This window comes from Bubalus kerabau, chromosome 8 (genome assembly GCF_029407905.1).
Source record: "Bubalus kerabau isolate K-KA32 ecotype Philippines breed swamp buffalo chromosome 8, PCC_UOA_SB_1v2, whole genome shotgun sequence".
Taxonomy (NCBI): domain Eukaryota; kingdom Metazoa; phylum Chordata; class Mammalia; order Artiodactyla; family Bovidae; genus Bubalus; species Bubalus kerabau.
The window spans coordinates 73,474,334-73,502,314 of NC_073631.1; the positions used below are offsets into that span (position 1 = coordinate 73,474,334).

At 41.4% G+C, this 27,981-nt stretch overlaps 2 long non-coding RNA genes across 6 annotated transcripts in view; one reads left to right on the plus strand and one right to left on the minus strand.

The window, feature by feature from the left end:
- The window catches only part of LOC129659328 (uncharacterized), a 92,531-nt gene extending 72,983 nt beyond the window's left edge, over positions 1–19,548 (minus strand). The window contains exons 1-3 of one of the 5 annotated variants that reach the window (XR_008717986.1): positions 14,408–15,106; positions 8,190–8,308; positions 1,051–1,304 (exon numbers count right to left, since the gene is read on the minus strand). This is a non-coding gene — a long non-coding RNA (uncharacterized LOC129659328). Of the gene's footprint in view, positions 1–1,050; positions 1,305–8,171; positions 8,309–14,407; positions 15,107–15,319; positions 15,669–19,331 lie in introns of those variants that run through there. The other 4 variants (XR_008717984.1, XR_008717985.1, XR_008717983.1 and 1 more) reach the window with 4 other exon arrangements.
- Positions 8,562–16,942, plus strand: LOC129659331 (uncharacterized). The gene is made up of 2 exons (XR_008717993.1): positions 8,562–9,981; positions 10,645–16,942. It is a non-coding gene; the product is annotated as an uncharacterized LOC129659331 (long non-coding RNA).
- Positions 19,549–27,981: the final 8,433 nt, after the last annotated feature.

The following is a 27,981-nucleotide window of genomic DNA, read 5'->3' on the forward strand; positions in this document are numbered from 1 at the left end:
ATTTTTGAATTTTTCCAAACAGAGTGGGTATGAAAGCCTGAAACCTTGGATGCAAGAAGAAAACTTTTGTGGACTGACTGAGCAAAATGTTCAGCCACCTGAGGCTGCAGAGCAGGGAGACAATATAGGCATTTACAGGCCGGGCCTTCTGGAATCCTCGTTGAAAAGTATTGGATGGAGGCTCGTACAGGACTGCCTAGCCCCCCTCCCCTGCCCAAGGTGCTCCCTCTTTTAAACATCACACATGGCAGGCACCAGAAACAGAGAGCTTCTTTCTTTCCCTGGCTGGGAAAAATAGTCTCAAATTTTGTGATGTATATGAAGCGCGAGGTCGGGGGGGGGGGATACTTTATATTTTTATTTTTTTACCCTCTTTAAATATTTTGGAATCAATCTACATTCATTGCCCCCTGCCTCCACCTCATTCCTCACCCCTTGCTCAGTGGCACTAAATTTTTTAGGTCTGGAATACCCTCCAAACCCAAGAAGAACGAACTTCCACTAGCCAATTGGTTTTCCATCACACATGTCACATATGTAAACAACGTATGTGGCACTATCCCACATAACACAATTAAAAGATGTAAATACAGGGTCTTTCAGTTAAATCAACGACATGAATAAATACGCTATCAAATGTTTTACATATGTGCGTCTTTAAAATTATAAACAGGCACATCTGTTTAAGCTGTGTGTATGCAAAGCTGACACATGAGTAAAAGTTAGTAATATTATTTACTCTAGCCAAACTGTTAGAGAAATGTCTGTGTATGTGAGCAGAAAAATTAGGCACAGTCTAAAAACAATACAGATTTCCAACATGTATTTTTGTATAAAATGAAATTACCCATCCGACTTGGCACCTGCATTCAGCTCCTTCGTGAGTAGTATTCTGAAAGGATGGTTTTATTATTTCTATGGTGCCTGCTGGAACCTGCTGGTGATAATTATGACTGAGGGATTAAAGTAAACCCAGACCTGTGATAGAAGCTCAGGCTTCTACCCTCCTCACCCTGGGGCAGCTCTGTGAAGTGGGCAGGGGCGCCCCGGTGAAATGAGGTGAGTGGTGATTCAATGCCACTAAAGGGTGCCGCTGCCTATAAATATTAGTCCATCTTCAGAGGCCACCGGGGGGTGCCAGTCATGCTGTCATTCACACGGCAGCTGGGGGGCTGGCACAGGCCAACTTTCTGTCAGGGAGCGCAGTGCACAAGCTCAGAAGCTGGGTGGAGAAGGAAGACATTCTAATTCTCAATCTTCTCCTTTGAAGTCAATGCCTTTTGAGGGTGCCAGTTTCTATCATGCTGCAAAATAATTAGCATTGAAAAACACACTTCTTTTAATGCTTGAAGAAGTTGGGATTTGGTAACTACTCTAAACAAACAACAATCACAACCACAAACGTCTAGGTAATTGGGGCCCATAAATGCAAAATGACCTCATGTGCAAGAGGAAAGTGATGTCATGAGTCTGATCCCTGGCTTCAAATATCCAAACCCTCTCAGGGCCAACATTCACAAACCTGAGGCCCAGGCACATTGGATCTCTCTCTCACTCTTCAACAAAGGGAGAAAATCCAGCCCATGTACATTATTTCAGAATCAGGGGATGTCCCCTGGTGGTGGGCCATGTAGTGACTTCTTGGTTTGTAAGATTCAGAGAGGCTGCAATTTGCTCAAAGTGCTGGTTTGAATCTGGGTCTAGTCCACAATCTTTTTTTTTTTTTTAATACTTTTTTTCAAATAGTTTTAGTTTTACCAAAAAAAAAAAAAAAAAAATTAAGTGAACCCCTATTTCCTCAGTTATTTTACCATCTTGCATTAATGTACTACAATTGTTACAATTAATGAGCCAACACTGATGTAGTATTATTAACTAATGGACTTAGGAAGCATCACTGCAAACGAAGCTAGTGGAGGTGATGGAATTCCAGTTGAGCTATTTCAAATCCTAAAAGATGATGCTTTTCAAGTGCTGCACTCAATATGCCAGCAAATTTGGAAAACTCAGTAGTGGTCACAGGGCTGGAAAAGGTCAGTTTTCATTATAATCTCTAAGGAAGGCAATGCCAAAGAATGTTCGAACTACTGCACAATTGCACTCATCTCACACGCTAGTAAAGTAATGCTCAAAATTCTCCAAGCCAGGCTTCAACAGTACATGAACCGTGAACTTCCAGATGTTCAAGCTGGATATAGAAAGGGCAGAGAAACCAGAGATCAAATTGCCAACATCCGTTTAATCATCAAAAAAGCAAGAGAGTTCCAGAAAAATATCTACTTCTGCTTTATTGACTATGCCAAAGCCTTTGACTGTGTGGACCACAACAATCTGTGGAAAATTCTTCAAGAGATGGGAATAGCAGACCACCTGACTTGCCTCTTGAGAAATCTGTATGCAGGTCAAGAAGCAACAATCAGAACTGGACATGAACAACAGACTGGTTCCAAATAGGGAAAGGAGTACATCAAGGCTGCATATTGTCACACTGCTTATTTAACTTATATGCAGAGTACATCATGAGAAACACTGGGCTGGATGAAGCACAAGCTGGAATCAAGATTGCCATGACAAATATCAATAACCTCAGATATGCAGATGACACCACCCTTATGGCAGAAAGTGAAGAAGAACTAAAGAGCCTCTTGATGAAAGTGAAAGAAGAGAGTGAAAAAGTTGGCTTAAAGCTCAACATTCAGAAAACTAAGATCATGGCATCTGGTCCCATCACTTCATGGCAAATAGATGGGGAAACAGTGGCAGATTTTATTTTTTTGGACTCCAAATCACTGCAGATGGTGACTGCAGCCATGAAATTAAAAGACACTTGCTCCTTGGAAGAAAAGTTATGACCAACCTAGACAGCATATTAAAAAGCAGAGACATTACTTTGCCAACAAAGGTCCATCTAGTCAAAGCTATGGTTTTTCCATTAGTCATGTATGGATGTGAGAGTTGGACTATAAAGAAAGCTGAGCACCGAAAAATTGATGCTTTTGAACTGTGGTGTTCGAGAAGACTCTTGAGAGTCCTGAACTGCAAGGAGATCCAACCAGTCCATCCTAAAGGAAATCAGCCCTGAATATTCATTGGAAGGACTGATGTTGAAGCTGAAACTCTAATACTTTGGCTGCCTGATGCAAAGAACTGACTCATTTGAAAAGACCCTGATGCTGGGAAAGATTGAAGGCAGGAGGAGAAGGGGATAACAGAGGATGAGATGGTTGGATAGCATCACCGACTCAATGGACATGAGTTTGAGTAAACTCTGGGGTTGGCGATAGACAGGGAGGCCTGGTGTGCTGCGGTCCATGGGGTCACAAAGAGTTGGACACGACTGAGCAACTGAACTGAAATGAATGTCCATAGCTTATATTATGGTTTGTTCTTGGTGTTGTACATTCTATGGGTTTTGACAAATGTAAAATGGCATGTAGCCAGCATTATATTAATAGGATCATACAGAATAGTTTCACTGCCCCAAAGTTCCCCTGTGCTTCATCTACTCATTCCTCCCTCCCTGTCTCCAGACCCCTTTCCTTTTCCTGTTTCCATAGTTTTGCCTTTTCTAGCATGTCATCTAGTTGGAATCATAGAGTAGTAGCCTTTTCAGATCTATTTCTTTCACTTAGCAATATGCATTTAAGGGTTCTCCATTTCTTTTGGTGACTTGATAGTTCACTTTATTGCTGAAATAATCCATTGTCTAGATATACCAAAGTTTGTTTATTCATTTACTTATTGAAGGACATCTTGGTTGCCTGCAAGTTTGGGCAGTTATGAATAAAGATGTCCTATTAGTAACCTTTTTACTACAGCACATTTCTTCCATATGGGCTCAACATCAAATGTCAAGACTTCGAAAGATCTATTCCTAAAATTGATTGCATTTGACAATGTTTAAGCCCAATCAGACCCTTCCAGTAGCACCTGCTGTGTGCAAACTCTGTACCTCCAAGAGACCTGTCTTTTCCATCTCTGAAGCACACTTAATATAATGTGCCCATTCCAGTGTCTATTTTTTTTCCTCCCATGTCTTTATTCTATTTAGAATGCTTTCTTCCCTCCAGTCTGACAATCTGAATCTTGCAGTCCCCTTCACATCCTACCTTTTCAATGAGATATTCCCTGGACATGGAGAAAAGAGCAGTCAGACAGAAGTGGTTTGGATCCTGCTCTTCTACCTTACTAGCTATGTGCCCTTAGGCAAGTTACTCAACTTCTCACAGTTCAGTTTTCCTATCTGTAAAATGGACTGAATACTATCAACATTTCAGGTTTTAAGTAAAGTGCTTGGAATATTTCCTGACACATCAATAAATGACGGTGCCTTCCTTCTCCTTCTTATCACTGACATCATCACCTCCAAATCCAAAAATGGTTTATCCTTCTGTGTTCTCATAGCCTCCTTTGTGTGTGCATGTTGTGTCTCTAAGCTAGTGTGTGTGTGTGTGTGTGTGTGTGTGTGTGTGTGTGTGTGTGTGATGGGTAGGAGGGGTAGTACTTAACCCTTTGAGCAGGAACAGGAATTTCTTTTTAATTTTTTTTTAATTGTGGTAAAAACCATATATTATAAAACATACTACTTTAACCATATTTAACTGTGCAGTTCAGTGGCACTAACTACATGCTCCTTGCTGTGCAACTCTCATCATCATCCATTTCCCAATTTTTTCGCTTTCCTAAACTGAAACTCTGTCTCTTGAAATATTAAGTCTCTATCCCTCCTCCCTACCACACTTTTCTGATATTTAATTGGTGAGCTTAAGCAGCAATAACTCCTTTGTCTGCGGAGTTCTGTCCCAGCTAACCTCTTCATGTCTGTGTGAGTACGTGCAGACATCCCTAAAGACCCGTTCTTGCTGGAGTTGCAGCAGGATAGCGTTGTTGGGCACCCACACATTTTTGACGGAGTAAGAGGATGTCAGTCTCAGTGGGGAGCGATGGGAGTTTGTGGTTGGCATGCTTATATGTTTTTCTCTCCATCACTCATGGCTAAGGATCCCCTTGGAGGATAAACCACACCCTCTGGTCTTCTCCTGTTGGCTTCCTATCCCCAATTTAGGTTAAAGCTGAGGAAAGAGACTAAGAAGAGAGCCTAGTTCTGAAGCCACAATTGATGAAAGCTTTATTAGGAGTAAGAAAGTTATGGATGGAAAAATTGGAAAAATAACTTGTATATAAGTGGCCCCTTACCAAATTGATGATATCTGAGTGTACAATGTGTAGAAATAATGTACCATTATTTATGTACATATTCCAGTGACTTGTGGGATCCACTCCCTCCATGAAATCATTGACTCTGCTGTGAAGGCCATATAATTGGTCTTAAGTTTTATATTATGGATCAGTAAACTATTTTTGTAAAGGGTCAGATAGTAAATATTCTAGGCTTTAGGCCCATATTGTCTGTGGCAATTACTCTGCTGCCGTATTTGTAAAAACAGCCACGTACAAATTGTAAACAAATGAGCAGAGCCAGGGTGCACTGAAATATACATTTCATATAATTTTCACATCATAAGATATTATTATTTTTTTTAAATCAACCATTTAAAAATGTAAAAGCCAGTTGTCTATACAAAAACAGATGGCAGCCCTATCAGACTGTGTTTTGCTTACCCCTGCTTTGTTACATCACAAAGAAAACTGGCTTAGTCGGAACTGATGTGATCAGGCCTACCTAGGTCTTTGGTGGGGCAAAGTGGCGATGATGAAAGAGGAATCTGGTAGCCCTTTGTCTCATTGCTTTTAATCTGAGACTAAATCCATCGATCTATCCAGTCACGTCAAATTATGTTGGTTAAGTCAGTGGAGTATTTCTCAACCTTGGCACTACTGACGTTTTGGGCCAGATAATTCTTTGTGTGTGTGCGGGGAGGGTGGGGGGTAGGAGGGTGCCCTGTGCATTGTAGGATCTTTAGCAGCATACACTGGATGCCAGAGGGAGCCCTCTTCTACCCCAGTTGTGATATTGTGACACCCCAAACCATCTTCAGACATTACTGATGTCTGCTGGTGGCAAAGTGGACCCCTAGCTGAGGACCACTGAGTGAGTTAAACAGTCAGAATGACAGGAAATTCAGCAAACCCTTAACAGCCAACTAACTGGCACAGAGGAGAATTTGTGTGTGTATGTGTACATGTTTCCTGACAGTACAGCAGTCTTCCTGAGACTTCCATGGAGGGCTGAGAATAGTCTGCCTTCTCAAAGACAAAAGTATAATCACAAATACCACTTCCTCTGAAGGGGGCACAACCCCAGGATAGCCGACCCTGTGGTTGGTCCCATGGTTAGTAGAGCACTTTCATTATCAGGTAATCAAATCAAGCTCCACAGCAAGTAAACAGGGCTCTGGGCTTTTAATAAGGCCTTTATTGTATGATCACCCTTTAAATGGCAATGAAAAAGGTCTTTTGTTTTCAGTGGAGAAAAAATATGTCGATGGAAAAGTAATCTCAGCAAGAATGGAATCATTACATTTTTTGACCAGGAGGGAAAAAAAAAAGTAGAAAAAAAAGAAAGAGAGGATCTTTCCTAGGAGGCGGGAGGGAGTATTTAAATTCAAAGGAAAGTTTGCATGAAGGAATTTAACCTGCACTTCCAATTAGAAAATGTTGACAGATAACTGCTATGGCGCGGAGGGTCTGGACCCTGGTGTGTGATTGAGAGAGATCCGTGATAGATGTTGTATAAAGAACTTGTCATTGAAACAAACAAGGAAACAGACAAAAAAGCACAGGCTGAAGGAAACATTTGTCATGGTTTTTTACTTTACAGGATACCATTCTGCACTGGTTCTTTACTATTTCCGGTAAAACTGACGTAGAACCTTTAGTTTTGCCTCTGAAATGCGTAGATGCTTTATTGGCCCTGCCTTTTGCTTTTCTACCAGGGCAGCTATGACTGGGAACAAAAGTCAAGTTTCAGCTACTTGCCAGGAGCAGTAAGTAGCTTGAAGAGCCTACTTTGAAGACAGCACCCACCCCACCTCCACCCTCGGCCAAATCACCACCTCCCATTCAAAATTCAAAAGGAAATCAAAATAATCCAAAAGTCCTTTGATCCTGGGCAAGAAGTTAATTGAAACTGCCTGAGTGGGTTACAGCTCCTCCTTCACTCATTAGCCACAAATCAGTTTATTTTTATTTGCCTCAAAACTCCTATTAAATGAAATTCGTCATGTAGCACACAGGTCATTTCCCATGACCACAATGTAGATCTGTCTCCTTTTCCTAGCAAAGAATCTGAGCTATGCTTCTTTTCAACAAATCCCTATTCCCCAACCCACATTACACATTGCAGCATGTTTTGTCTGCTTGTCTTCTGGTTCCAGCTGTGTCACTTTTGTTATCATGCTTTTGTGTCCCAGGACAAACATGGTAGGGCCCGGGCAAGGCAGAGATGCCTCCATACACTGCTACCCCAAATTCCGTTCTATGGAACCAGCATCCTAATCAATGACCTACACCACCTCACTGTTGACAGCAGTTTTTTTCTTCCTAATGCATATTTTATTCTTGATTGACCATCAACCATATGGCATGATTGTCCTGTGGGTAAGTTTATTATTAACAGCTCGCAGCTGGAGTTACAATAACTATACACGGCTGCAACATTGCACTAATTGACCAAGACACGTCTGAGAACAAGATGCAGAAAGTGGCCCTTGAAAATTACTTCAAGCAGAAATGGAGAGCTTAGTGGTAAACACCAGTTTCAGATTAGAACTTTCTATGTTAAGACCAAATTGGTGTGGGAGAGAGGCTGGCTAGGGGAGAGGGGAAAGAAAGAGGAAGTACTTGAGTTAAGCAAGGACATTGTTCTGAGCCTCCATTAAGCCTTTATTCAAATGAGTTATTTTAATCAGAGTCCCTTTCACTAATGAGGAAGAATCAACCACATGTACGTATAGTGTCATTAATTTAGAATTTTTAAGTGCTCAGACAACTAACTCACTAAATCCATTGGGTACCTTCTGTCCTCAGTTTCCTGTCTAATCTTGCTGTCGTAGGCAAGGCTGGGCAAGGCTTGAGAACAGTGTGTGCTGTGTTAGCTACATCACGTAGCCTTAGAGTTGAGGAAGCCGAGTTTGGAAGCAGGAAGCCTGGGTGCTGTCTGCACCAGCCAGCCGGGTGATGAGGGGCAGGGACACTGGCCAGGGGATGTGCATGAGTTAACAGTTTACCGCTGGGTCCTCTGGGGAAGGCTCCTGGAAATTCTGGAATGTGAATAGGCTGTCTGTGCATCTCTCAGTAAATTTCTTTCTCAGATGTTTCCAGCCAGTGCAGCTTGATTGAGAAATGACTGGGGGAGAAGAGGGGAGAAAGGCAGTGAGCTCAGTGTCTTATAAATCAGCAGCATTGAGCTGAACTGGAACTGTCAAACTGTGGAAAAACCTGCTGCCGTGCGAGCTTGTGAGTCTTTTCAAAAACAAAACCTAACCCTTGCCTTGCTCTCTAGATGGGAGAGGGCTTAATTTGAGTTCACGGAGGAGTGAGGAGTGCAAGAAGAAATATGGTTTGCTGAGAAAATAAAAAAGAATCAACTCAAGGTAGTACATATGCAACATGTCCCAATTGCGATCTTGGCTCAGGCACAGAATCACAAGTGGGGTCATGAAAAATAGCTCAGAGCTGTCATGAGTAAATCCCGCCAAGAGGTCTAATAATACTCTGCTTCAAAGGCAAACTAACCAAATAACCCTATCATGTACCAACGGCATCATCTCCATTTTATGGATGGGAAACTAAGGCAAAAGTATCTTGCCTGAGGTCATGCAGAAGACCTAGGATTTGAACCTGCAAAGTCCGGCCTCAGAATCCACGCTCCAAATCCATGGCATAGGTCTCTTTAGAGACTTCACAGACTCCAGGTTATAAACCCTGCTCCAGGCAGTTTGCAGGTCTCATCCTGACAGTTCACATTCTATTATAAAGTCCTGATCTGCCATTCTATGCCTCAAATGTATGCTGATGCTGGAATTGTGCCCATGCTGCTTAATCATCCCATACCTATTCATGACTGAGATCATGTTAGTACTTTTTCCCCCCAAGTCTTTATACCAGTTGCTGAAAAACAGCTTTAAGTTTGGAAGCCCAGGCTTTTGGAGGCTCCAGTTAGATTTCCAATGGCAATTGTAAGTCTGCCAGATTTGCACTGTCCCCGACATGTGGAGGCGTGAGGGTCAACCCCTTGTGTGCCAGGCCTGAAGTTCGGTTACTGTTGCTGGGGAAACCATAATTGAATTTCCTGAATTATACACAGTGCGATAGAATGTTGAATAACCATATTTATTTGCCTTCTAGGCCCTGTGGCATCTGTTGTTCAGCTCACAAAGCTTCTATTGACTGAAGGAGGGGTTTGTTGATCCAGAAATCTGTGATTGGCACACGAGGCAGTGGGAGCCTGAGGACTCCTGTGTCAGGCTGAGATTTCTCATCCAGTTCAGCAGTCACCAGCCAAATGGCCTGCTGCAGAAAAACCCGAAGATAGGGCTGAGACCCTGGCATGAAACCGACCCTTCTCTTCCCTGATGCGCGCGCTTCTCGGCTTAGGGGGAGACAGAGGCAGTGTGGGAATGGGCCATATTGAAAAGGCGAGGTAGCAGGAAGGAGGCAGAGGGGATAGGAAGGCAGAGACAAGTGGTCAAAGAGGGTTGCAAGGTCAAGGGCAGCTCTGCACAGGAAGGGAAGGCCGAGGAAAGGGTGTGTGGCTCAGGGGATGGTCACAGAGGTAGAGACGTATTCCGGCCCTCAAGGGATGAACTGTCCAGTTGGGGCTCTAGGAACTCAACTATTTTATAAAAGGTCTACAAGCAAAGAATTGGGGGGAATTCGAGGAAGAGTCCCTTAGCTCTGAGGAGCAGGTTGGGAAAAGACCTGTGTATTTGGTGACATTTAAAATGGTCCTTAAAAGATGAGTAAGATTTTGGTGGATCAGCTTCTTGAACTCAGGGAAGAGCATGAGTGAAAATACAGGTAAGGAGGGTGCAAAAGCCTCAGCAGATGCTGGGGATTCCCTGAACTGGCCACGCCCAGCTGCCCCAGATCCTCATGACTACCACTGAGCTAGCAAACGAACGAGTGAGTTCTCTGGAGCAGAGAAACACGAAGCAAAGAAGGAAGGATAAGAGCCTCAGGTTTCAAACTAGGAGACCTGGTGGCCAGGAGCCCTCCTTTCAGACAGGGAGCTGAGTTTGAGGCTCATAGGGTTTTGCAGCTTGAACTGAAGTCTAGAAGTGTCTTCAATTAGAAATTAGTTTCTAGCTGAGGCGCTGAAGTTCTGACCGTCTGATGGGGAGTGATTTCCTCCCTGACCCTGGCTTCAATTTGGTGTTTCAAAAACTCAGGCACCGAAAGTCATGCCCTCAGACTCGGTGACACCTCTCTTCTGATTTCCCTTTGTGTTCACTGTCAGAATTTCCAAATAATCTGCTTTGTGATATCACATTGATACAGCAAGCATTTTAGAAGTATTCTCTTCCATAACAACAAGGTGAAAAGAAATGACTTTTTTTCTCTCTATTTTAAAGCTCTTTAAAAGGAACATTTCAAGCATTTACAGAGAGTAGAGTACATGGCACATGAACCTCAGGCTCTCACCATCCTGCTGTAATAACGTCTTGTCTCATCTCTCCCCAGGCAGAACTTCCTCAGCATCTCCATGGCCCACGGCCCCATCTCCAGGATTATTTTGAAGTAAATCCCAGACATCGTATCATTTCATCCACAAGTATTTCAGTACTATCTCAGTAAGATAAGGACTTTTAAACATATGCCATTACAATCCCATTGTCATACCTGAAAATAACAATTCCTTAACTGAATCACGTTTTGGGTCAGTGCTAAAACTTCCCTAGTTGACTCATAAATGTTTCTTTGCTAATAAGTAGGACAAAGCCTCCCTTCTCCAAGGGATCTTCCTGACCCAGGAATTGAACCAGGGTCTCCTGCATTGCAGGCAGATTCTTTACCAGCTGAGCTACCAGGGAAGCCTGGCAGGCTGCAGTCTGTGGGGTTGCAAACAGTCAGACATGACTGAGTGACTCAGCACAACAAACAAAAAAACAGGACAAAGCCTCCACACTGCATTTGGTTATTGTTTGTCATAAGTCTCTTGTATTCTGTAGGTTCCCCCTTGCCTTTTCTCCTAGCAATTTGTTGAAGAAACTGTTGTTTCTGCTGTAGAGTTCACCAGTTGGTTTTTCAGCTCCTAATGAAATAATTTCATGCTAAGTCACTTCAGTTGTGTCCAAATCTGTGTGACCCTATGGACTGTAGCCTACCAGGCTCCTCAGTCCTTGGGATTCTCCAGGCAAGAATATTAGAGTGGGTTGCCATGCCCTCCTCCAGGGGATCTTCCCAACCCAGAGATCGAGCCTGCATCTCTGATGTCTCCTGCACCAGCAGGCGGGTTCTTTACCACTAGCACCACCTGGGAAGCCCATAAAGAAGGCTGAGTGCCGAAGAATTGATGCTTTTGAATTGGTGGTGCTGGAGAAGACTCTTGCGAGTCCCTTGGACAGCAAGGAGATCAAACCAGTGAAGGAAACCAACTTTAAATACTCATTGGTAAGATTGATGCTGAAGCTGAAGCTCCAATACTTTGGCCACTTGATGTGAAGAACCAACTCATTGAAAAAGACCCTGATGCTGGGAAAGATTGAGGACAAGAGAAGAAGGGGGCAACGGAGGATGAGATGATTGAATGGTATCACTAACTCAATGGGCATGAGTTTAAGCAAACTCAGGGACATAGTGAAGGACAGGGAAGCCTGGCATGCTGCAACCCATGGGGTCACAAAGTGTCTGACACAACTTAATGACTGAAGAACAACAACAATAATAAATCTAGGCAGTGATAATCAAAGGCTGTGAACCCCCTGGGTTAAAGGCCAATTAGAAACTTTATAATAGATGAAAAAACTGATGGGACTTGAAGCCACCAATATGTCCTAACATCTTAGAATAATCTGATATTCACATCACTTCCTATCATATACTCCTACCAAAAAATTATACTGGAGTCCCCTAAGCCCCCAGCTCTCGCTACCAGTGTATAGAAAATACAAGGGACAGAAAAACATGAAAAATCACATGCTAAGCCTTTTTGTTCTATTTTAATATAGCAAACATTTATTTAAAATTTGTTTGGTTACTATGTTTTTGTCAGGCGATATACTGTGATCTTTTCCCCAAAGATGACTAAGGTATAGGATATATTCATCCGCTAAATAGATTCTGATTTCTATGTTTTTGTTTCATTGCCTACTTTGGGTAGGTTTTAATCTACTTTCTAATAACCAGTAATAATACTGTAAGAGCTTCTGTAGCCTCTGAGATCTTCCTCCACCCTAGCCCCTCCCTTCAAGGCTTTTTCCATTTTATTGTGGATTGAGAAACCAAATATCAACTTTTTAAAACTTACAAAAGAACGGTTTTACCCATGAGAGCTAAACAAGGGCTTGTATTAGTAAATACATAAATACTAGTAACCAGACTTTTGAATAATCATTGAGTTTTTCAGATTTTTTTTCCTACTTAATTCTTGACTGCATTCTGGATTGCCAAGGCATCTGGACAAATGAGACGTAACCCAGTGTTCTTATACTAATCACATTAGATAGAAAGTTTGGTCACAGCAACCATCAGTAAGCCATTGTGTGCATAGGAAGATGGCAAAATTCCAAGCTGGAAAAACCCAGGACTGCACACAAACATGAAAATTCAATAGGAATGTCACTTGGACTAGGTCATTAGGATAAGCATATGTAACAGCCTTGCTGTTGACATTCTCTTTTCAAAACACCTCCTCCTTTGAATTCCATGACCTAACACTCTCCTAATTTTCTTCTACCTCTGGGGCTTCTCTTCAGTCTTTTTCCTGGCTCATCTTCTTTCTCTGAGCTATTAAATATTGGAAAATTGCAAGGCTCTCTTCTCCTTCACATTCTACACCCTCCCTCTGTGATCTCGTCCATGCTTATGGTTTTAATTATTATCTATACGTTGATGACTCTTAAATTTATATCTCTAGGCTAGACTCTCCTCAGAGCTCCCAATCATAAATCCAGTTGCCTCTTCAACATCTCAACTTGGCCATCTCACAGTGCTTCAAACTCTGCGTGTCCCAAAACTGAACTCATAGCTTTCCCCTCAAACTCCTTCCTCCTCCAGCATCCCCCCAATAAATAGCACCTACACCCAAAGACGAGTGAGCCAGACAGTTGGCAGCCATCCGTGACACCTCTTTCTCCATTCCCACCATGTTCACTGGGTCAGGAAGTGTTGCTGACTCTCATTTCCAACTCTATCCATGTCTCTTCCTCTTCACAGCTGCCACCACAGTCCAGGTTCTCACAGTCCCATCCCTGGATTGCCTCCAAAGCCTTCTATTCCCCCCAGGTCTACTCCGTGTCCAATCCATTCTGTGGTCAGTATTCCATAAAAATAAACCAATCTGTTTATAACTGTATCACCTTCCCAATGCCTTTAGAATAAAGACTAAAGTCCTCACCACGGCTTATAAGGATTATAATGTTACTGGCCCATACCTCCTTCACCAGCCTCATTTCCAATCCTCTTCCCCTTGTTCTCTGAGATCTAGCTATACTGGTCCAGGAGTCTGGGCCCTAGGACCTTTGCACATGCAGTTCCATCTGGTAGGATTGCTCTTTTCTTCTCTTCAACTAGCTAATTCTGATGGTTAGAATTAGCTAATTGTGATGTGTCTCTCTAAATTTAATTCTTTTAAAATGTCTCCATTGGCTGCTGGTACGTCTTCCTATTGACCTGCTCACAGTTCTTGTTCTTTATGGTTGAAACAACTCTGTAGCTAAGGAAACTGATGCCCAGGAATGTTATATAACTTGTATGGGGATCATGCATCCAGGTAGTGGGTGTGCTGAAACACACACTGGAATTATCTCACTATAATAATAGCTAGATCTGCTGTTAAATTCTGGTCTCTAAATAATGTGTAGAAGCTGGAGTGAGTTGAGAGAAAAGGAACATGCTAATTAAAAGAAAGGCAAGTAAGGCCTTTGAAGAAAGGTTAAAAGAGACAGAATAGTTTGGGATAATGCAATGGACATGGGAAGAAAAGGAGATTTAAAGTTTTCAAGTTGAGGAGGTTATTACAGTGTAATGGCAATATATATACATACATATATATATATATATTTTTTTTTTTTTTTTGCCTGACCACAGGGTACAAAAGACAATCTTAGGTCTTATATTTCCTTAGGGATGAGAAATTTTAGCTGGAATGGGCTTGGTTTGATAAAGGAAAAGGTGATTAAAATTTTGAACAAATACAGTTAGTCCTGAAAGTCTTTTGGTGGAAGTGGTTAAAAGCGGGGTCAATAACCATCTAAGCTACATGACGGTTTCAGTGTTGACCTACCTCAGGCAGGAACCTGGGCCAGCTGACCTCTTGAGGTGGTTTGGAATGACTGAAGAAAAGAGTGGATGTGAAAGTGAGCCTTGCCATCCATCACAGGCTAGATGGTACTCCTAGCCCCGCCTGGTGTGGAAAGAGAAATATTGAGTGGCATGAGTTCCCAAGGTCTCCTCAGCTGATCACACTCAGTTGGCCTTATCTGGTTCCCAGGTGTTTCCATTTATCTCTGATAAACTGTCAGCCAAGAGTCAGCTTTGGGGTGGGAGGTGAGGGAATGAGTAGAGGGGAGGGTAATACCCCAGATGTTTTCTGAGAAGATGGGAGAAAGTTATTCCTCAGTACTAATGCATTTCGTCATCCTCTCTGCTTGCAGATGTTAAATTTGGGAATACTTCCAGGTTCCCTCTTCTCTCTTAAAATATAATTAGCTGTGTATTTAAAACACCAGGATCCAATCATCCCCAGGGATGTATCTCTTTTGCATATGGATGAAGGTTTGGGGGTTTAAGAGGATTCTGTTTTACTAGCTGTATCTCTTCCCATCTGACCAGTCCTGTGGGCTTTCTCCTTTCGAAGTCAGGAAAAATGATAATAAACAGAGGTGGCATTTACTGAATTCCTACTCTGTGCTAAATGAAGTCAAATCTCCCTGGCAATCCCACCAGGGTTGGGTGAAATTCCATTTTACAGATGGGGGAAGTCATCCCATATTGTTTCCCCAAGTTCACAAAACTGCCAATTAGCAGAACTTGTTCAAATGCAGGACAGTGGGACTTTCAAATGATCATTGCAACATTTTTAGAGCTTTCTTCTGTACCAGTCATTCATTAAAGCCTGTGGAGCAGGTACGATTAGGTTCCTTTTGCAGGTGAGGAAACCAAGGCATAGAAACATCCAGTAGCCTGCCTAGCTCACCCAGTTAGCAAGTAAGTGGCAGAGAGCCAGGCAAACAGCTCAGCCACGAGCCTGTACTGATTGCCACCCGCTTTCGACACTGTAGAGAGAGCCGGGGTTGGCTTGACGCATTTTCTTTTTCTCAGAGTAGCTGATCTGAGCTTGCAAGGTAGAAACTTCTCTTGCTTGCCCTGTCTTATCTTTCCATTGATCGTCTGTCATTGGAGCAGCTGTGGGCTCCCCAACCTGTGAAAGCCTTTGCATCTAAGCCATTGGATACAGGTGGTAAGGTTGTGGCTCCAGTTCAAGCCTCCCCCCTGGAGCTGGATGTTCCAAAAAGGACACTCTGTTCTGTAGGGCTGTCTCTCTGGCGCAGGCTTTGATCTGGGAAAGGATGAGCCTCGCTGCAGAGCTGAAGCTGTCTCCCTGCTTTGTTTACGTGAGAGTCCTTCCAGGACTCTGTCTGCTTTTGAGGTGGAAGTGCCCTGCCAAGAACTCCAGTTCTTTACTCTGGCTGTGCAGCCAACACACCTCCCGCCTTTTCGATGATTTCTCTGTCCTGGAGAGAGAGTAGTGTCTCATAACAGTTTGGAGACTACAAAAAGTTTCCCTGGCAGGATGAGTGATGGACTCAGCAGCATGTTCTTGCCTTTTGGAGTTGCCCTCCAATTTTTCCAGGCTTGATTCTGTAAATCATTTCATCTTGTACAAATATTGGGCTGTGAGCACAGATGATCTCAAAGGCGAGGGTTATTTGAAACTCCATTTAAGTATCTATCCTCCTTTCAGCAGATTAATGTAGCTTAAATTTGTGAATAAAAGTTTTCTTCTGTGCGTGCCAGTGCACAGGAAGTTCTGGGGTCTTTGGGAGGAAGTAGAATATGCTCCTACTCCAGGAGGCTTTGGAAAAGGGGATTTATCTGTGCACTGACAACTCATTTATCATCAAAAGCATTTAAGGCCCTACTCTATGCAAGTACTCACGGGGCGGATGGAGGTGGGGTTAGGAATGAAGTGGGGAAAACTGTGAAATGTTTTGAAAGAGATATGTAAGCCTGAAAAGATCATTTAGAATGTCCACTTGCTTTCTTTCTTCTCAAGAAGATGGAAATCTATTGTGGTTTTCAAGATAGATTAAGGTTAAATAACTCACAGATTTGGAAGAGTATTTTGGGTAGCTATCTGATGTATTTCATGTCAGAGTTTATGCTCATTTGCCCTTATTCCAAAAAGGAAAGAGAATTGGTCAAAGGCAGACTATGATAGTGAAGGTCCAACAACCACAAGTTGTAAATGTTCCATCAGAGAAAGTGTCTTTGACATCTGTGCTCTTCAACTTTTTGATTAAACAGTTGCCCAGATGCAGTGACTACATGCTTTTGAAATGAATATGCTTGAATTCTGAATGTTAGAAATTATCTTACTGGTTTGTGAAGACAGAAGTGCCTACCTTTTAACAGTACTTAGAATGGAAGACTTAACTTGTTTTTCTGAATTAGAGCACATGCAATTCAGTGTGACCCAAGGAGTTTTAAACTTAAAAAAATTTTTAAGATGCTTAACTCCTTCCATCAAACTACACCCAGATGACAGAATTTTAGACATTGTTTAGTAAAGTTATAGTGATGAAAACCTATCACAAGGTGATGTAAACAGATTAGCTTGGGAGGGAGAAAAGAAGACCTGGAACATATATAAGTGTGTTAAGCCTTACAAAATGTTCTTTCATTTAGATCTTACAGAATTTTCTCCTTTTCACAGGCGAGGAAATAGAGGCTTAGAGATGTGAGTAAACATTTCTAAGATACAACTAATCAGTGGTGAACTTGAAATGGAATCATGGCTTTCAAACTTTGAAACTAATGCTCTTCCAATTCACCAGGCTACCTCACTCACTTGGGCTTCCCAGGTGGTGCTAGTGGTAAAGAATCCACCTGCAAGTGCAGGAGACATAAGAGATGAGGGTTTGATCCCTGGATTTGGAAGATCCCCTGGAGGAGCACATGGCAACCCACTCAAGTATTCATACCTGGAGAATCCCATGGACAGAGGAGCCTGGTAGGCTACAGTCCTTAGGGTCACACAGAGTTGGACACGACTGAAGCGACTTAGCACACACCTCACTCATTATCTAGGAGCAATCATCATGGAAAGTTTCCAATCTGCCTCTTGCCAATGCCTCTAAGGATCGGAGACAAAGCTGCCTCCTGACTAAGGCAATGATGATACAACAAGGAGGCAAAGTCAACTGGGTCTAGAATTAGGCTACCTGGACTACTAGGACTCCAGCCCTGCTGTTTACCAGCTGTGTGCCTTGGGACAAATTACTGGGACCCTTTGGATCTCACTTTTCTGATTCCTTAATAAAGGGTATAATACTTATGCCCAATTCATAGGGTTTCATGAGCATTAAGTGAAATAGAAAGGGTCTGCCCAGGGCCTGGGAAAAAAAGTTCAACATGTGTATAACTTTCCTTATTCTACTTGGAACTTAAATTGTGTTTAGTTATTTCTTTAGCATAAGACCTGCCAGAATAAAACACGGAGATTCTTATGAAAGGCAAAATGAACATCTGTGAGCATGATTAGATACAACAAAGAAGATATGGGTAATCCTAGAGAGCATCATGACATGGCTGACCATATTTTTTTCAAACAAAATAGAGGTTAAAAATTAAGAAATGAGCCTAGAACAAAGGTGAACATTATAAGCAATTGCCGTGAAGCCCAGTATCCTGTTAGTAACCAGTTACTGAAGCGCTACTAAGGAGATGAACTGGACTAAGTCACGTGCCTTACTGTTCCATGTGTGCTGTTGTGTCCTACTCTCCACGGCCCCACGGACTGTAGCCTGCCAGGCTCCTCTGTCCGTGGGATTTTCCAGCAAGAACATTTGAGTGAGTTGCCATTTCCTCCTCCAGGGGATTTTCCCAACCCAGAGATAGAACCCACATCTCCTATATGTCTCTTGTAATTGTAGGCAGATTTTTACCACTGAGCTACCTGGGAAGCCCATGCGTCTTCAGTTCAGTTCAGTTCAGTCGCTCAGTCATGTCCGACTCTTTGCAATCCCATGAATCGCAGCACGCCAGGCCTCCCAGTCCATCACCAACTCCCTGAGTTCACTCAGACTCACATCCATCGAGTCGGTGATGCCATCCAGCCATCTCATCCTCTGTCGTCCCCTTCTCCTCCTGCCCCCAATCCCTCCCAGCATCAGGGTCTTTTCCAATGAGTCAGCTCTTCGCATGAGGTGGCCAAAGTATTGGAGTTTCAGCTTCAGCATCAGTCCTTCCAATGAACACCCAGGACTGATCTCCTTTAGGATGGACTGGTTGGATCTCCTTGCAGTCCAAGGGACTCTCAAGAGTCTTCTCCAACACCACAGTTCAAAAGCATCAATTCTTTTCTTCACAGTCCAACTCTCGCATCCATACATGACCCCTGGAAAAACCTTGACTAGACGGACCTTTGTTGGCAAAGTAATATCTCTGCTTTTCAATATGCTATCTAGGTTGGTCATAAACTTTTCTTCCAAGGAGTAAGTGCCTTTTAATTTCATGGCTGCAATCACCATCTGCAGTGATTTTGGAGCCCCCCCAAAATAAAATCTGACACTGTTTCCACTGTTTCCCCATCCATTTGCCATGAACTGATGGGACCAGATGGCATGATCTTAGTTGTAGTTAATTCTATCACTCCCATTGCTACCAGCGTATTTTTCAAGATTTTTAAAAAAACTCAAAAATTCTATAAAAAGAGTGTTCTACAGCTTCAAAAGTGAGATATGAAATACTTTCCTAAGCCAAAAAAAAAAGAAAAGTTAGCCATCTTGTGAGAGTATTCTTCTAAAAAATTGAATAATTTTCTTGCTAATTATTACTATTATTTACATTGAACATTTAAAATTTTCCATTTTGTGAAGGGTCTAAAGTCTTTTGCCAAGAGCAATGAGAATCGTGGGAAGAAAAAAGTCAACCTCCCCCCTCCTTTGTATAAATTTCATTAATATCTGTATAATCAGAACACATACTAGCTGTTCTTGTACCAACAGAAAGCACGTTGATGGAGCAAACCCATCCTGGGTATGTCAAAATCAGACCTTTTCCAAACAACTCAGACAATTTAAAATTTCTCCTTGCAACAGAAGCTTATGTTTCTCTCCTAGATGTCCTGTTAGGGGGTTGGTTTCTGACTCAACTCCCTCCACAAGCTTGCATCTTAGGGGTATGATATTCAGCATTTCACCCTTGGTGGTGATCTCATCCTTGACTGGTTCAGGGGGAGGGAGGGAGGGATTAATGAAAATATAGGTCAGCCCTTCTCCATCTCCACTGGGGCCATGTTGTCTTGGTTTTGATCATTTCCCTCAAATTAAGATTTCTGCATAAAACCCCCGTGTCTGTGTTTGGCTGGCAGTTTTATGGCTGACCAAACTGCACTGGCCGGGGTTCTGGTTGGCTGAATGTTTACACAGCCTGTTAATCAGATGAGGAGAGGGGAAGGGATGTGGGGACTGTCTGTGAGCTGGAGTGGCCCTGTTTGCTGTCGTGTGCAAGGGCCTGCACTTTGTTACTACAAATTACATAATGACATGTTACATTTCAAAGTGTATTTTTACTTCAGGGAAAATTAAACCAATAAACAAACAACCCTGGTGGAAAAAAAAAAGTCCCTGTTTTCCAGATACTCCTCTTTGAAAAGGCTCTTAATTAAATTGTAGCTATAAACAAATCTTTGTTTTATTGAAAAGAGCACAATTGCATATAAAAGCTATTTTTAAAAATTAGCATTCAAACCGTTTGCTGGACTAGAGTCTGGATGGTGTTATGTGTTTTATGATCTGTTCAAAAATGAAAAGGCAAGCTTGTGTAGTGATGGTAGATTTTCAATTTTTGATTGCTAATCCCTTTCAAATGTTGCTCCTGGCCTGCTTGAAAGGAGTACGTAAAACAGGAATTATCTTAGTTTTTCCAGGTACTGATTCAAGCAAAACTGCTTAGCGTAATAAGCATGAAGTGGCTGACACTGAATTTTCAGTCATTGTAGAAAATCTTGGTCTCTTCTGAATACTATCTATATTTCAGCAACTTTAACACTGTTAACAAAAATCAACCACTCTAATTCAACTTCTATATCTTTCACTGCACACCTACAAATGCAGTTTTAATTCTTTTCTGTAAACTGCAGAAATTAAGTATATATTCAGGATCCAAGGTTAAAATGATCGTCTTTTGAGTCTGTATTATTTAATTATGCATGTATGTACTTGCTCAAACTTTTTTCCAGCCTAAATTGTTTTTGAAAAGAGAATGTATCCTTACTTTATTTACCTGAGCTAAGAGAAGTACTGAAAATAAGGACACTTATTAAACAGTATTTTAAAAGACTTATTTTACCAATCAATCCTGTCCCAGATCTGCTGTTATCAGAACCATTTGGCCCGGAATTCACTGGGTTTGTTCAGGTGTTTGGCTGCTATTAGGAAGAGCAGCAGGCCAGTAACTGGCTGGATGAAAGATTGCCCCCCCTTATATTTTAGAAACATCCCACAATGCTTACATTTCTTAGGCAAAATTACGATGTGACTTTGGATAATTTATCAGTACATGCCACAAAATGAAAAATCACAAGAGCGATTGAAATAGACTGTCATGTCTTCCTGTTAAGTTTATTTATTTTTAAATTCAGGATGTTTAAAAAGAAATCTTTTCCCCTCAAATCTCAGAAATAAATAATGGGATTTTTGAAACTTGTAGTTAAAACTTCAGATTTCACAAAGACTGAGAAAAACTTAAGAGGAAAGCAAAGGAAAATAAAGGACAGATACATAGTATAGATGTTTTTGGCTAAAATGGGACCATATTGGACAATGTTATTTGGTAACAGTCATGAGACACTCCTATTTTATCTTGTGGAAAAGAATGCTCTCCTCTTTCTCATCTTGGATTCTTGATAGTCTGTTTGAATAATTAATTTAGATGACTTTATTACTTATGAAAGTACTCAACCCTGACCTAAATTGACCATCCCCTTTTCAAGTGGTTTTGTATTTAATTTCAGGCATCTTAGTGTAAGGATTGCTCTGTGGGACATTCTGATGGGGCTTGAACTTGACTTTAGAGGAAACAGAACTAGATTTTTTACCAGTGACTGAACTTCCTTTCACTTCCACCAAATAAACAACAGTCCAAAGTGAAGAGTCAGATATTAATCTAATGTTTTCATTCTTTGAATGACTAATCCAATAAGAAAGAAGATTTTGACCCCAGCTATAGACAAGGAATTGCCTTAACAGGCCAAGAGATGCCAACAAATGGGTAAGATCCTTATTCATAAGATATCCTCATTCTGGTTTTTTGCTTAGGCAGCATTTGAAGTGATAGATGGGGAAAAGTTACACCATAGCTTGTCGAATGAATGAGGAAAGTGGGCAATATAATAATAGTAGTAGTTTCAAGGCCTTTCCTTGTCAGTCTTTTCGATAGGATGTTCTCAGTTTACATAGGTTGACAACTTCTCTCTTCTGCCTACTTTGCCTTCCATATCATGGTTTGTATCAAGGCTCCAGGGAAGTCCACCATCAGCACCGCAGATCCAAGGCACAAATCCAGACTAGAGAAAGAGAGACGCTTAGGCAGAAGGAAGGGTAAAAGTTCAATTCTCAGATGGCAGTTCAGATTTAGAAAACAGAATGAAGAAGAGTGGTGGTAGCCATCTCACGACTTCTTCCACCTTCAACTTTGAATTTAACTCTTAAAATGTATCTGCATTTATTTCTGTCAATCTATCAAATCTATCATCTATTTTCTTATCTCTTCCTCCCTTTCTCTTCCTCCTTCTTTCTTTCCTTTTCAGCAATAAAACTCATACTATCGCAGAAGTCTGAAATTAGACTTTAAAAGCTAGTACTACTCTTATTTCAGAGGAGTGAGGTTTTTTTTTCCTTGTTTGGCTCTAACTCTCTCTATTCTGATACTTGTCCTTAATATGATATATCAAGGAACCTCTTTGTAAATGTTTCTGTTTAATGGGACCCAGGGAAATAAAAGCCCTTTAAAAGGATAAAATGAAGCTTTGTGATATGGCTTGTCCATTTTCATAGTATGTCCATTTTCATAGGCATGCAATTCTGTTTAAAATTCTGTTTTAAAGGTTAAACTGTGTGTGTATGTATATGTATATGTATATAACTCATTTGTGTGTTTTAAATACTATTTAAAAATTTTAAGTTTATACACACACACACAGAGCACTTAGTGTAGATTATATCAGCATGCAACCTGAAAAATATAAGTTTACCTGAAAGCTTAACTTTGCAATGCATCCAACTAATCAAGTAACATTTTGTATAAGATACATGCCTATGAGTGCTGCATGCAAATGTGCTATTTCAAATATTTTTCTGATTGAATGAACAAGCTCACAGGTTCACCATTTTATATTTGTTCTTTTAAAAACATGAAACTCATTTTGAAAATGTTGGTTTAAATGGGCATTATTAAGTCTTTATCAGTTCTGAGCATTTCAGCCTTTTGCATCCAGAAATTTCTCAATCTGACAGAATAAGAAATGCATTTACATGGCCTAAGCTCTTAAATTGTCCCTTTCAATTAATGCCCCATCATGGAGCAATCTGGAAACCATTACTCAGTAACTCTTCGTTATAATTGCTTGCAGCTGAGTATCCAGCCCTTGGTAATATAAGAATAAAAGAAAACTCAGTTAGTAACAAGTGCAATTGATTCCATTCAGAATTCCCCTGGTGCTTTGCCATGTTTGGCCTGCATGAGAGGAAACACGAGGTGTTTTTTTTTTTTTTCCTTTTTTCCCTTTTTTTTTCTTTTGGGGCCAGGAAATGAATTGGCAGACATAAGATGGTCTGTGTGGTGCTTGCCTTCATTTTTCAGCTGGTCCTAGTTAAAAATGAGACGGTGGGGCTCCTGCTTTCTCCCCCACCGGCTACATTTTTTTTTTTTTTTTGAGGGTTTTTCTGGTAATAGATAAGACTACAAAACTTCAATTTGCTACAAACTAACAGCATCCAGAAACTGTCACCTTCTGTGGCCACAGTCAATCCTGGGACTTACTTCTGCTAAGGATCGGGTTTTAGAATTTGATTCACTTCCACCTTGATCCTGCCTTTATGAGACAAAAGTCCCTGGTGCATTTTGTACAGGTGGAGAGTGTTTATGTGTTTGGAGGCTATCAATCACCAACTCAAGAAATGTAAAGATCTAAATTATGATAGATGAAAATGTGAAATGTAATGTGGTAAACTTCCCCCACCCGCCCCCCACCTGTGTAAATCAGGAACTTGGCTTTTTAAAAACGGTAGAGAAAAAATTCTTATCACTCAGTCCTCTGAGACTATGTAGCTCAGCGCTGACGTTGAGCCACAGTGTCCAGCACCAGTGTCTCCCTGGACTCTGAGCACCAGGGACCATGGGGACACTCCATTCATAACATCCCGTCCCCTTTTCTCCTACAGATGACTGGGCCAGGTGACAAGCATGCCCATGAATTTAAAATGTGTAAATTATAAAATAAATTTTTGTTATAAAAAGAACTGATGCTCAAATGTAGAAAAGTTAAATTCAATAGGATTCTGTTCTAATTAATTTCCATTCTTTGATTTCATAATAGGAAAAAAATTCATCCCTCTCTGTGAATTTAAGTGGCATTTCACTTTGACTTGCTATAGAGAGAAAACTGTAAAATCTCCCATGACCTAGGAAAATTGCTTTAAATATTTGAGTATTTTTTCCTATGCATTTATATTGGGAGGGGCATTAAATTTTGCATTGGTGTGATTTCTTGTATTTTCTACCCTTTTGTAAACTTTTTAAAAATTGCTGTTACAGTTATTACTAATTACATATTTTTGAAAGCCCACTTTAGGATTTAATTTAGAAAACAACAACAACAACAAGAGAAGCACTTTCGTAATGACAAGAAGAGTAATTGAAAGAGTAAAAGTCTTCTTGATCTTAGGAGATTTAAGGACCTAAGAGAACAGGAGCTGATGCAGTTATCAGTTGGTGTTATAAACTGTGCTGGAACCTGAATCCCAACTTTCCCAAACTCTCAAACTCTACAGTGATTAATAGGAACTACAAATAAGCCTTAAGGGAGAACATTTTTCCATTAGGAAATAAATAAAGATGAAGACTTAGAAGAAAGTTTCATGAGGGCGGGGAGAATTGCCTGGTTTTGTGTGTTCCTGATTTCACATTCTCCTATCAGAGAGCTATACAACAATCACCTGAGTTATCTTAAATTTATGTGGATTAAAAATTATCAAACTCTTCAGTAGTATTTTCAATTTTTTTTCAGTTTCATTTCTTTAGAGATAAAGAAATGCAGACCATTCAGCCTGGGTGTGCTGCAGGCCCTGGGGTCACTAAGAATTGGACACGACTGAGCAACTTCACTTTCACTTTTCACTTTCATGCATTGGAGAAGGAAATGGCAGCCCACTCCAATGTTCTTGCCTGGAGAATCCCAGGGATGGCAAAGCCTGGTGGGCTGCCGTCTATGGGGTCACACCGAGTCAGACACGACTGAAGCGACTTAGCAGCCGCAACAGCAGCAGCAGCAGCCTGAATGGGAGCAGAGTTTGGGGGAGGAAGGATATACGTGTAAATGTGTATATACGTGTAAAATGTATATACACGTATATCCATTCTCCCCCATGTATGGCTGAGTCCCTTTGCTGTTCACCTGAACCTATCGCAACATTGTTAATTGGCTATACCCCAATACAAAATAAAAAGTTCAAAAGGAAAAAAAAAAAAGAATGCAGCCTATTAAAACCTGGATTATCAGAAATATAGCCATTGTTTTGTAATAACTTTCAATGGAGTATAATCTATAAAAATACTGAATTACTATATCATACACCTGAAACAAATAATATAAATCATTTGTATATCAATAAAAATAAAGTCTAGATAATTAAGCTCTTTAACTAGAATTTTAACAAATGTGATAATGAAATCAGCTAATGTCCATGGACCGTGTCCAGTGACTATGAATTCAGGTCAATTACTTATATTATTGGTTCCCAACCTATGGAGGGTAGTGGTGGGATGAAGGTAAAGTCCATTTCTGATAAAGAAGACTTTGTCCAGTACTTTAGGCTCCTATGTTTGAAACAATCAATCCCCAAACTCCAACATTTATAAGCTGGTCCAGCCCAAGGTTTCAGCCAAAGGGACTTATCACTACTTGCACATCTACCAATTTTCCCTGTTGAAAGTCTTGTCCATCTTTCATGGGAACTGGTCTCGTATGGGTCTTGTTCCTTCATGAGCCAGACAGGGCTGTCTGCTCCATTCTCTAGGGTGTTTACAGGACTTTGGCTTTGTTTCAGGTTTTCAACACCTTTATAAAATCCTCGCTATCTTCCCCTTGAGGCAGTATTTAAACAATTCTCCCGTTCCAATCAATCAACAGATTTTTCCTGAGGTATAATTGAGTGGAATCCTCCACTCCTGCCCAAAGCTGTTGATTAGTAATGTTTGTAGGCTCTTCTGCTGACCAAAATCCTGGAAATTTATGACCTTTTTTTCCTCCCCTAAATTGTGGTAAAATACACATAACATAAAAAATTGCCATTTAAACCATTTTTAAGCATATTGTTCAATGGCATTAAGTGTATTCACATTGCCTAATGACCATTTGAGTTTCCCAGGTGGCTCAGCAAGTAAATAATCTGCCTGCAATGTAGGAGACACTCTGCTTCAATCCCTGGTCAGGAAGATCTCCTGGAGGAGGGCATGGCAACCCACTCCAGTATTCTTGCCTGGAGAATCCTATAGACAGAGGAGCCTGGCAGGCTGCATTTCAGAGTCACAAAGAGCTGACACGACTTAAGACCCTGAACATGCATGCACAAGCACCTTTAAAGATATTCTCTTCCAGAAGATCAATTAAAATGGTGGCGCAAGAGGATGTGGAGCTCAACTCGCCCCATGAATACATCAAAAATACATTTATATGTGGAACAGTTCTCACAGAAAATTAACTGGACACTGGTAGAAGGACTCCTGTACAATTAAGGCTGTAAGAAAGTTACACATATAATTGGGTAGGAAGGGAAGAAGCAACGGAATCGGGACCTAGACCCCTGGGAGAGGACTCAGAGGAAAAGGGAGCCCCAACCTGGGAGGAAGTGATGAGAGCCACAGATTTGATGCCTCAGTCCTGGAGCTTTATGTGGGGAGATGAGCCCCCTTGGCTGGTGAGTGGGCCATCGGGACTAACAGGAAAGACTTGAAAGACTGGATTTCATCCAGGAATGCACCTGTGTTGGTTTGCACCTGAGCCAGGCTGGAAACATTATGTTCTAGAGAGGGCTTCTAGCTTGCCCACAGCCACCTTTATGGACACCCCAGCCCCAGCGAGCCAACACTCCAGCCCTGCTTACCCCATCTAGGATTGCCACCTCTAGGGAGAAAACTCCACTGCGGGATGCAGACGTGACCTGGTCCTGGATGGAGTGTGTGTGTGTGTTGGGGGGGGGGGGGGGGTGGTGACCAGTGTTGCCACTTAGTAAGTCAACTTACTCATCAAAAGAAGTGCAGATCTTTGGCAGCAGCCACAAAACTAGTTCATCCCCAATACATGTTGAGTCTATATGGCCCCTGCCTGCCCTGTGTTGTAACTCCACAACAGGATGGGGGCGGTGGAGGTTAGGGGCAGTGATTGATTATGAAGGACACAGGAGATTTGTACACAAGAGCTCCCTTGCTTCAGCACTGCCTGCCATGGGGCAGTGTCCCCATGTGCGAAGAGGGAGAAACACACACAGAAAGGGAACAGAGCCAGCTTGGACCTGGTCCAGCAACTTGGTATCAGACCCTGCCCTGATACAGTGGTGATGACCACTGAGCAAAGGGGTTGTTCCACTCACACCCAACTCTTGCTCCAGCCCCTAGTTCCAGCCCCAGCCCTTACCATTGTGATAGCTGCCAGCACACCCTGAGGAAAAAATGTGACTTGCATCCACATCAAATCCACAACACTCTCATATAAGAACACCCCTTTAAGTGTGCAATAGCTAACTATTTAACCTAAATTCATAGAGGCAGAGAAAGCTAAGCAAAATGAAAAAGCAGAGGAACTGCTCTCAATTGAAACAGCAAGAGAAAACCCCTGGGGAAAAAAAATAATAAAACAGAAATAAACAATTTACCAGATAAAGAATTCAAAGCATTGATAATAAAAATGTCAACTGAATTAGAGAAAAGAATAAATATACACACTGAAATTTTTAACAAGGAACCAGAATATATAAAAAAAGACCCAATCGGAAATGAAGAATTCAATAGCTGGGGGGGAAAAAAAAAACAACACTAGAAGGAATGAATAGCAGACTAAATGATACAGAAAGAAGAATGCCTAAGTCAGCTGGAAGACAGAATAAAGAAAATCACCCAATCATAACAGCAAAAAGAAAAACAAATTAAAAAAAAAATGCGAACAGTTTGAGAGATCTCTGGGCTAACATTAAGCATACAAACGTTCACATTATAGAGGTCCCAGAAAGAGAAGAGCAAGAGAATGGGATCAAAAGTGGTTGAGGAAATTATGACTGGATACTTCCCAAACCTGAAGAAGAAAACAGATATCCAGGTACAGAAAACACAGAGGTTCCCAAACAAAATGAACACAAACAG